Source organism: Trachurus japonicus, chromosome 6 (assembly GCF_045865225.1).
Source record: "Trachurus japonicus isolate A0001 chromosome 6, Traja_1.0".
NCBI classification, from domain to species: domain Eukaryota; kingdom Metazoa; phylum Chordata; class Actinopteri; order Carangiformes; family Carangidae; genus Trachurus; species Trachurus japonicus.
In genome coordinates this window covers 22,539,285-22,550,954 of record NC_140912.1, presented here as the reverse complement: position 1 = coordinate 22,550,954, position 11,670 = coordinate 22,539,285, and the positions used below count along the sequence as shown (strand labels likewise).

Genomic DNA, 11,670 nt, shown 5'->3' with positions numbered 1-11,670 from the left:
ATCTCTTCATCAGTGCAAATGAGTGTCCTCCTGGCAAACCATGAGCAGTTGAAATAAATTAAAGAGTGGTAATAAGAAACGAGGAAAGGTCTCTGCTGCAGTGCCACATACTGCTGAAAAACCATCATTCCCTAACCCTCACTGTCTCTTTATAATGAAGGCTGCAAGAGGGGCTGAACAGGCAAAGTTGTTCAGAGAGGAGGTGAGAGACCTCAGCTAGATGTGCTGCCCTGTCTTTGAAAATGGAGAGATTGCAGAGTGTCAACACTTGTCTAGTACGCATTCACCTCATGTACCGTTTTAAAATTTGTAACAGAAATTGTTTTGAAAGCAAGTAACATACTAAGTAAACCTTATTGCCCAAATATTGTATACCTTAAATATACAAAATGTGCTCTCTCCATAGGCCCTATATATTTTTAAGCAGCAGTTTCTTTGAGCTTTGAGCCCCTAAAGCTGAAATGGTTCACAGCTAAGGCATTCACAGCGCCGAGTTAAAGGTTATAGCTACAACGTTTTCACCAATAAAGTTGTTTGCTGTAGAGCCAGGCTATAAATTGATTTTATTAATTAATTCTTATTTGTGCTTTGGGATGATGTTTGGAAATAAAAATCAAATTTCACTTTAAATTGGGTAATAACTAATCTGGACTGGAGCTGTCACTGCTACATTCATCAACATGCTCAATTTATCTGAAAAATGCTTTTGTCTTTTGTAGTTTGTTTTTAATGGGAGAAAAGAAACAATCAATTAAAAATGTAGCAGCAGCAAAACACAGGTGACCTACACATTGTGATGCGCCTGAACGCCTCTTGTGTAGATATTATAGACGGAGGACTGAATTTGCTGCAGCTCTGCAAACATGTTGTTTTTCGCTGCACCACATACACATACATTGTGTAACCAAGATGCTTCTGTTGCCTAAAGCTATAAGCATTTCTGACTCAGGATGTGAGCCCCAGTCTCTTATCTCCAGGCTACATTTTTGTTGTCCTTGATCATAATTGAGGAAACACTTGTTTTCTTACAAAATGCGACTGGGAAAAGAACTGAGTGTAAATATGGAGTTTTGAGTTGATACGGTTGTAATGACACCAAAACTCATCTCTTGACCAAGCCAGCCTGATGAAGCTGCTGTGTTACTTGTTGCTCCACATATGTAATACGTTTAAATGAATATAAGGTACTTGCAGTAAGCCCAGTGTTGAGTTTGATTCTTTCATATAGCCTGTGTTTAAACGGCACCCAGCTGGATCTCCTGCCCCTTTGTCTTTCTGCCAGTATCCATCTCATCCTTTACATCCCTCACTTTATCTGTCTGCTTCTATTTTCTGTGTTTGATATTTTTCTTGTCTTTTCTCCACTGTTCATTTCTTTCTTTGGATGTTTCATATTTATTCTTCCTCTCCATCCCGCTTCTTTTCTCTCCTCTTCTTTGTAACTCTTTCTTTGTGCCCTCCCTCCCTCTGACTGTCTATGCTAAGTATTGGTAATTATATTATCATGCGCTACCCTATGAAATATAGTTTCAGTGACACCCAAGTGTGTGTGTGCACTTATGTGTGTGTGGCGTTGATGATGGAGAGGCTGTCTGTGTTTTTAATAAACACAACACTGCAACACCCCGCACACTAACTGCCTTAGCATCGAACTTCGCACACACACAAACGCACACACACTCACATATACACACACATAGGCATCTGCCAAGACTAGACTCAAAGTTGCAGGGAATTTATGTACAAATAATTACTTTTTAATAGCCAGTAATGTGATTTCCTGCCAAGGAAATATTCAAATGCATCTCAGGCAGTCCAGTATATTATCTGCCTGGAGCTACGGATGCGACTTAGGGGAGACGGCACAGGAAAGACAGATTATTGTTTGTGTGATAATAATTATTTTACCCTTGTCATCTGCGGAGGAAAATGGGAGATAATGCCTTTGTCTCTCTGTCTCCTTCCTTCACTTTCTCCTTCCTCTTCCTCCAGCTCTCTTTGTCCATCACTTTTTCCAAGTCAAGCTGTAGCCTTACACTCTTTTGGGGTAATATTAACTTTTAGTGCAAAGGCAACACAGACCTATGAACAAAAGGTAAAGAAGTCATCAGGATCCTCACTACAACACTGTCTGCAGACTTGTGGTCACCAGCCTTTATCAGCCAAAGATCCCTGAGCTCAGCCTGAGTGACGTCAAGAGAAAAAGAACAAGTCAGATTGAATTTCCAACTTGAGGCCTCTATATTTGGACTAACTTTATTTGAATTACATGCAGTATTTAAGTTTTCAAATGAACTGTAAGAAGGATTCTTCTTGTTTTCAGGATTTCACAATTACACAACTACAGGCATGTGGCCTGCATTTTTATAAGAAAACTATTTTGTTCATCAGATCTTCTGTGTTTGGTGGCACAACATACTCCAACTCTTGTCTTTCACCCAGGTGAAAATAGATTCCTCTTTCCATTTAGTTTTAGCTTTACCATTATGATTGGGTAAAACCTAGGTTGTACTACTTCATTTAATTGAAGATTATTGATTTATATACTGCTCTGCCATTGCAGCCCACATTGTGGTGGAAGGTGGAATTGCAGCTTGAATGACAGAAATAAATCAACTCTGGTGGTTGCAAACACATTTTGTTGTCACATAGCAAAATGTCTGGTGCACATATCCCCAGGTGCGGATTAGTTTTTCTATTGTTCTTGTAATCTACTGGGAAAGTCTGAGAAATCTGTCAGTAAAATCGCCATTAAGGGGTTGGTCGTAACATTTGTTGCCCATTATTATTTCAAATGCACTTACTTAATGGTTTGCTAGTTATCTTTTGGATGTTCTTACCCACTGAGGGCAATTGTACACATGGTAAGAAGTGTCATCACCAGGGCCAGTGAATTGTGTCAAAGCAGTTTGAAGGTGTATGAGAAATGAATGTTTCCAAATAACAAGTTATTTTGTAAATGATTTACAAATATCAAGTAACAACATCAGATAATGTGACCTTTCAGGAGTTGTATGGTTTCAATGTAATATTGAAATATCACCATGAATCACAGCAGGTACATTCACAAAACAATTGTAATTTCTGACACACCAAAGCCCTCTGCACCTGCCACATTTATTATGAGTTGTGTTATTTCTAAGGTCTGTGATGAAGAAACCCTCCAGTGAAGGAAATCGTAATTACCCATTGTGTGTTTTAATTGTAGATGCTTCTGTCATTTGGTCTCCATTCTGCACCGGATGCATTGCAGAGACCTTGGGTTTAGACAACTATAACTTAATAGCACCACTTGGCATTGTCTTTCACAGTGCATCCCTGCTTTGCTGAAGCTCTTGGCTGAAGTGTAGCTTAGTGTCTCTCAAGCCAAGTGTGCATTTGCCATGGCAACAGTGCCATTTCTGAGCCGTGCGGTCAGACGGGGGTTGTGTTGGCAAATGTAAAGTGAGGCTACAACCAAGTAGGAACTCTGGTGTTTCTGGGCTTTAGCCAGGTATTACACAGGTTTCTGCAAATCATTTTCTAAGGCTGTGTTTCTATTGACTGAGCCGAGCAAAACTTTGAATCTCTTTAAAATGTCAGGTCTCTGATGTACTCGTCTGGTCTTAGTTTCTCTGCACCTTAATAATCTCGCAGGCTCCAGGTTGGTGCCATAGCTTGTTTATTTGTTATTAAAACCATACAGAAGATTAATCTCTCAGCATGTGAACTTGGAAAGTCTTAATAGCGAAGCATTCGTAGGCCTTCCGTAGGAGAAGCCTGACACACAGTCTCCAAATGTCAGTGCATCAGCAGGCATTTTGCCTCTGGTGTAGCATTTTTTTTGTTAAAATCGTTATGCTTGGTTTACACAGATGTAAGATGTAAATGGCTGCATCCCTCTCTTTGTCTTGCCTTTCTTCTTGATCCTTTTTTTTTTTTTTGCTCTTTCTTTCCAGCACACGCTCGCACAGACACCTGGGTTCACAGTGTCACAGGTAAGTGACGGCAGATCTAATGTCTAGAATTTATTTTTTGCATTAACAGCTGACACCTTCCTTAGCAGGTTCAAGTGCCTAACACCATGTGGATGTGTGAGAGCGTTTGTGTGTGCGTTTGCGGGTTTTTAATCGGTGCCTTTTGTGTGTGTGTGTGTGTGTGTGTGCATGTGCGTGCAATGACTGGTTAATGACCTCTGGAAGAATGAGCCTGCTCAAACTAAACCTCAGGGAGTCTAACCGATTAATGTGCGTGTGTGTGTGTGTGTGTGTGTGTGTGTGGTGTGGAGCAGCAGCTAACGCACCGCTCTGTCTAATCTGCACGAACAAATCAGAGCTAAGTGTGCCGTCACACACCAATATCCAGCAGCCCACACACAAACAGGAGTAGAAACCAAGAGAGAATGGACGCGAGTGAGACACAGATAGACAAACAGAAAAATAGATGATGGTTCACTTTTTTCTTTTTCTTTTTTCTGCTGCTTATCTCTCCTCTCTTCTCATGTCTGCACCTTTGGTTGGGTTGGAGTAGTCATCTGTGTGTGTGTCCAGTTAGTAGATGTGAGTGTGTATGACAGGCTGATAATAGGACTCACTATGGGCCACGCCACCTACCTGGAAACAGACCTTATCTGCCTCTGGGGAACACACATGCACACACACGCACACACACCATATTATAGCTTATCACAATGACAGTCTAGCACTGAGGAGTCACATCACTTACAGTGACAGATCAAGCACGCACACACACACACACACACACACACACACTGTGCAGTTATTGCTGGGTGGTGTCAGTGGATGATCTCCTGCTTGTCTCAGTGATGTGATCTGTCACACATGTCCTACAAACCCTGTGTGCAACAGTGTAAATTTTTACAAATTTTATAATATATTAATGACATCCACTATTTGAGCCTGTGCAGCAAAAAGAGACAGGAATATAAAGACAATTTCAATAAATGTTGCAGTAAAAATAAGAGCTCACTTACAGTATACTTTACAGTCTGTGGTGGAGCCATATGGCATACAGTGAAGAGTCCTACCTGCCCTTAAGGAGCAGACTAAATGAGTGACTTTTTATAAAATGAACAGGCAGCTGTCACCATAACTTTGAAGCAATAACATGTCAGTGTTGTGTTTACTCTGCCCCAGGAGCCTCAGTTAACACAGGTACATTTTTTAATGTTTATGATGTTTTCAGGACTCACTGTCACACTGATTAGTGATGTGTTGGTTGATGACTACGTCACAGAGCTGTTTTGTTTTGCTTCTCAAAAATATAGCAGCTAATTAATGTCGGACATTTTGATGTATTTTAATGACATCTTATTTAATTACACTCACCTACAGTATGACGACAACACACAACTAGGTGGATGTCTATTCAGTTTCATTGTTGTGGTTGAAGTTGTGCTTATACTTAAAGGCATCCTGTCCATCACTGCATCCCCACAGCCCCCTCTCTCTCCTCCACAACTCATCTTCCGTTTACTCCTCTCTTATCCATCACGTTTTCCTTTTCTGTCTTATTCTGGTTAAATTGACTCTACATTGTAGTTCAATTTCTCTGCTTTCACCTGCCTCTTTATTTCATCAGAATATTTTTTTTCATCTTTTGCTCTACCTGTCTTCTACACCCTCTCCTCTTTTATCTCAGACTCTCCTTCCCCCTCTTTTCTTATTCTCTCCCTCTCGTTAATGAATCATGTTGAAGCTTGCTTTCATACACTGTTGATGGAAGCCCTCTGGCGTGCGCACATATTGCATACATTCATCACTGCTGCAACAGAAGTTAAGACTTTGCAAGCAAACGCACACAAAGTCAAATGTAATGATACAACCAATTGCCCATTTACCAAAATGGAAATAGCTGGAGATACATATGATGGCATGTATTTAGTGGTACCAGATCCCAGTAACAGCACCAGTTTACAGTTGGGATGCGCCGATGCATTGATTAGTAGATTCATCGCGATGCGACACATGACGATTCACGAATGTTCAAAAACGATTATTTTTCATAATAACTAAATGACAGGAACACAACTGCAGTGCACGGAACTGAAATAAAAATCGTGCATTGCCACCCAGACACCTTAAGGAACGGACCAGGTGAGGATGGTGGCGGCTAAAAGCTTTGTCCCAATAAAGCAGCTGCATCCTTCCGAGGACCCGGCCTATGCAGTCTATGGAGGCAACGGCTTCAGAGGCAGCTCCGAAGGCCGTGACAACCGTTGGTAAATGAGACGGTGGTATTTGCATTGCTGTCAGTATCCTTGCGTAACAAAGCGTCGCTCCCGTTGCCTAGCAGCGTTGACAACCACTGGTCACAGCTGCAATCGGGCTGAACAAACAAGAGCGACAATGGAAAGAGATATAATAATGATTTTCTTTGCAATCATGTGTCTTTTCCTGGAAGAGATGGAGAAGCTTCGCCGCCTGTGCCGGCATGTGATGCTTCTCAGGCTGAGAGAGGACCATGACCAAGTAAATTAACATTGGTTAAACTGTGTAACATCATTTTAACGTTAACTAACATTAGTGAACAGTAACGGTCTGTTTATTTGACTATTCTCATTCAACTTCGACAATATGATATTATTAAAAAACGTAGCCTTACCTTAACCTAATGAGCTAAAACAGGTTGGTTAGATTTTAACAGTTTTCCTTCTTTTCCTTCTTCCCTTAAACCAGACCAGAGAAGATGCATCGAAAATTATTATAATCATGATAATCGTTATAATCATTGATATCGTAATAATCGTTGAAGAATCAAATCGTAGCACCCTGAACCATAATGAAATCGAATCGCGGGGTGCCTTGGATGGCACACCCCTAGGCAAAGAAGTTCTCGTACATAGGCAGGAAGGTTTTCTTGGTATGATGTGGTATGTCTCACTATAGGGAAATAATGAAATAACTGTCATTCCAAGCTGCAGAAGTTTATTGGCTGCTTTGTGGAGAGGGATTATCAGCAATTTTAGCAATCAGCAATCTCTGGTGAAAGGATCCTTTGCTGACGTCTGAAATTTTCAGTGGGTGGCAGATGTGAAGCTACAGGCAGAGACAGGTACCTACAGTAATTCTGTATTTTATTTTATTGTGAGTTGGTCTTTGGTCTTGTTGGTTTGATTTTTGCAATTTTCATTCTGTTTGTTTGTTGTATTTGTCTGACTCACTCATGTCTGAATATCAATGAGAGAATGTGAGACACTCACAAATGACGCAGACAGATATTAGAGACACGCGGTCGAGACGCATGCATCCAGTGTACTTTCACGCAGATACGCAAACGCACAGTAAAGCTTAATGGTATTAAAGTTGTCACGCCTCAGAGAACAGAGGGGCAGAATGGTTACAGCACATGTAGACACAACGCACACAGAAACATCTAGTGACATGACACCAACATTCAAACACTCAGACATAGACATATGCCAACCTGACAAAGCATCAGACCTTGCTTTCTCGAGATTTAACATCTTGTAGTGAAAGTGTAAGAAGTGATTAAAGGACTGTGACAGAAACATGACACCTAGACAGTCACTTAAATAAGGAGAGACAAAAATGACAACACGAAGACATTAATGGGCACAAGATCGTGGATAATAGCAAGAGGGGAATGTGGATAATACATAAAAAAGAACACAAACTTTTTTGCTATTTGGCCTTTTTCTTGGACAGCTGAGGGAAACAGAAAACCTGACATTTGACACACAAATTCAGATCAGTAGCTCTTCTCCACAGTCTCAGGATTTCTGCCGAAATGGAAACAGCTGGACGCCCAAAGAGATCCATGCTGCTTGGTTTAAAAGGAAACATTATGAATGATCATTAGTTCTCGACTCTGATGTCGTACTCAGAATAAAAATTTGCCTTTGACCAAAGCTGATTAGTTAGTGATGGTAAAATACATCTTGCCTGTACTTGGGCCACATGCCTGTTTACTGAGGGGGTAAAGCGGGCCGGCCACTAATCAGAAGGTTGGTCGTTCCACACTCTACATCTCGAATTGTCCACACTTGCCCCCGATGTATTATTGGTGTGTGAATGTATAAATATCAAGCTCAATATATATGTATAGTATATAGCTACAAAGTGCTATATGAATGTGTATAAATGGGGGAATGTGACTAACAGTGTAAAGCGCTTTGAGTGGTCCTAGACAAGAAACACGCTATATGTAAGTGCATGTCCATTTACTGTAGCATGTACAGCATGAGTGCATGGTGCTACTTCCACATACGTATGTGCCAGACTAGGAGCAGAAGTTTCATATTAACACAGGCAGTTTTGTAGTAGGTCACATACAGAAACTTCATGTTTTTTTAAAAAAAAAATCTTAATTATTCCAACAATGTGCAATATAACAAGAACTGAGTTGTCTCTATCCAGCAGATCATGAGGTGTTATCATAAGTCAGTTAAAGAGAGTGCAAATGATCCTACTCGAGAGAAAACAATGTATTTCGGGGCTTTGTGAGGTCTTCACGTGAGACAAAGGGGGAAAGTTTTGAGACAGGAAGTACAGTACATAACTATAGCCGTGTTTCCACTGCAGGAGTTCCTGGTAAAGGGAGGGGGTAGGAACTTCTACAGGAACCATCCTCTCACTCGGCCCTCTCAGTGGCCGTGTTTCCACTGCAGAGTCGGACCCCGCAGCGACGTCATGAGTTTCGATCGCCGCTTAATCGCTGCGCGACAGTTTCGACCGTGACGTCACCCAGGCAGGTCACAAGCACATGCACAAAAATCATAACAACAACGAAGACGGGTGGAAGGAGCTGAGGCGGTAGGCGCGTTTCTGGTTTGTGTGTTTGTGCACATGGCGGTTGATTGTAATCCTGCTTGAGTTTTTTTTTTTTTTTTTAACTTTTCACGGCATTGTTTTGCGGCGTGATGGATCCCCAGTGTGTGGAGGTGCGCTGATATTTTCATTTCGCTGCGATGACTCAAACCCCCTCTGAATCTCCTCGGTGCTGTAGACTGCAATCAATGTCTGCACCTCACCGTCGGTCCATTTGTGTACATCTTCCTGCTGTTTTCTTGTTGTTTACAGCGGTGTCTGCTAGGCTAATGCTCCCCCTCTGCTCCCCCTTTTAAAAATGCCGGTTGTTTTGGTGCTTTCTGGTAGTGTCAGAGCCTGCTCTAGCTTTAGCCAATCAGTGCCGGGTTAACCTCGAGCCCCACCCAGGAGCTTTTCAGGGCCAACGGAGTACCTACCCTGGAGTAGGTACTCCGTTGGCCCCCGTAAAAGTTCCTGTAAATGGCCCTGTGGGGGAGGTTCCTGCAGTGGAAACACACACCAACGGTCCTGGCCCCGTAATATTACCCCGAAGTTCCTGCAATGGAAACGCGCCTTATATAGACACACAGATCCTCGATCTAACTAGCTAACATAACATGGTGTATTGCCTCTCTATGGTCAGTCCACTGCACAAGTGGTGCAGCAGTAAATTTAGTGCAAATGCCACCAGACCAAGATTAATTTTGCTCTTGGTCTAAAAATGTGTGAAAGGACTCACAATGCTGAGACACAACCCAATTTTAAGTGCAGATCATTGGCCAGCTTACTGCAGCCGCCTGTGACATCATCACCGAAGGACAGGTCAATACTAATGAGGTCAGGAGGAGGGGACGGAATCTGATTATGGCCCCCAGTTCATAAACAATATATTTCTATTAAAATCCAGCTTGAACTCAAGAAAAAGAGAGAATACGGCGATGAGAGTGGGAAGAAAGAGAAAGTGAATAATAGAGTGAAGGAACGAGGGACAGTGGTGAGAAATGGTTGGACAGAAGTGAAACAAGTTGAGAAAGCAAAACACTGAGCAGTAAAGTATCATCTTAACGAATGCAGGACCACACTGACTAACCAGACATTAGTAATTAAAACACTGGATCACAGTTGTCCCCATCAGCCCTGCTGTAATAAACCTCCGCTCTTTTTCCTCCAGGCTATTATGGCTCATTTGAAAAAGAACAGATACAAGCATGAAAATCAACCAGCTGCTTTATTGGATTTAAAGTAGCCCCACTATAAACACCGTCATATAGAGCAGCGGTATTCAATTGAAATTCAAAGAGTCCTGGGTTTGATGTTGCCTCCAGCAAAGGTCCAGAACACTGGTGCTGTGTGTGTGTTTTACGGGATGTCTGATAACTCTGATATGCTTAAGTCATTTGAAAAGTCAAGGATTAGTAAAATCATTAGTTTTAATCCTGTTGGAACCATGTAGCACTCTGTCCAGCAAATATTGAAATAGTTCACACATTAATCAGCTAATACATTAAATACTACTTTTTAGGGCTGAGTGATTATTTGCAAAGGTTGCCTGAAATGCGACGAGTAAGTTTTATTTACAGGCGCCATGCCTTGACACTCACTTCACACTCATACACCACATACCTGTAACCTGAGATACACAGCTAGATGTAACGTAACAACAATGGTGGACTTCCGTCGGGTCCATCGGATACCACGCCTGAAATGCGTCCACGTGCCATCGATTAGCATTTTTGTTCTGGCACGACTTCTCGTTTTTAGTCGACTTATGTTTGGAGTTTGTGTGGCAGTGTACAGCACCACTTCAGGCCTGGCATATGTACTACAAGCTTATTGAGTTGTTTTCAGAAAGAACCCAGGGTTTAGTGAGAAGTGAAATGTTGAATGTTATTAAATAATGATGATGTTTGATGCATTGTAAGGCTGCAATATGTATTGGGTTGATGGGTTTATTATGGATGCAGCGTGATTTGCGTGGGCGTAGGTCATGTGACAGAGGGGGACCAATGGTTGCAGCTGCAAAGTGCTCATGTGGGTATAATGAGGAAGTGAGGCAGAGTGCGGCCAGGTGAATGAGGGGAAGCCGGGAGCGGAGCAGCTGCAGGTCGGTGGGAATTACGGTGTTGGTGTTTTTAAATCATCTAAGTGTTTTGTTGGATTTATCATGTAAATGCGTTGATTTGTGAACTTGCAGAGAGCCGCCGTGCGGGCGTCACCTTTGAATGCTTGAGAACGGGGATCGTTAATCTGTACGGTTTTGTGGTCGCTGTATTGGAATGAATGTAAGTTGTTGTTTAATGTATATGTGTTTATGCAATGCAAACGTTGTGATGAGATTAATTTAATGGGGGGGGGACGGTAGCTTAAGGCTGCGGGTTAAATGCTCTGGGCTTGTCTGTTAAATACAGGCCAGGTTGTGCATGGACATGATGGCGAGCTAACCCAAAGGAATCCGACGAGCCTAGTCGGGGAACCAGGACTCATATACGGAGCGGGCGTCATCGGGTCGCCACGGCGGTAGGCCACATCGCAGCCAAACCTCCACCCTCATTCACCTTTTTTTCCCTTGGCCCTCACACACACGCACACACACACTCCCCAGCATATTTTATTGACTGACTGATTGACTGATAGACTTGATGGACTTATGCTGGGAAAATGTGGATCTAGGAATCTCTGGACGAACCGTGGACTGGAAGTCCGTGGGGAAAAAGAGTCGCGTTAATTCAATGTGTGTGTATTGTATTGTGGGGGGGGATGTGTTTGCTGTGGGGGAAATGATATTGTGTTTTGAGGACCTGTTGATAGAATAACTCATGAAGTGATGAACTAAGGATGAAAAGTGCACTAAGTAACATGATTTACCTCTGCATCAGCGGTTGATTGTGGGGACTGGTAATTG

General features: G+C 42.2%; 1 long non-coding RNA gene across 1 annotated transcript; it reads left to right on the top strand.

Annotated features, from left to right (window-relative positions):
* Positions 1 to 10,844: 10,844 nt before the first annotated feature.
* LOC146986166 (uncharacterized) lies at positions 10,845 to 11,433 on the top strand. The gene is made up of 3 exons (XR_015036070.1): positions 10,845 to 10,872; positions 10,963 to 11,050; positions 11,177 to 11,433. It is a non-coding gene; the product is annotated as an uncharacterized LOC146986166 (long non-coding RNA).
* The last annotated feature ends 237 nt before the right edge of the window (positions 11,434 to 11,670 follow it).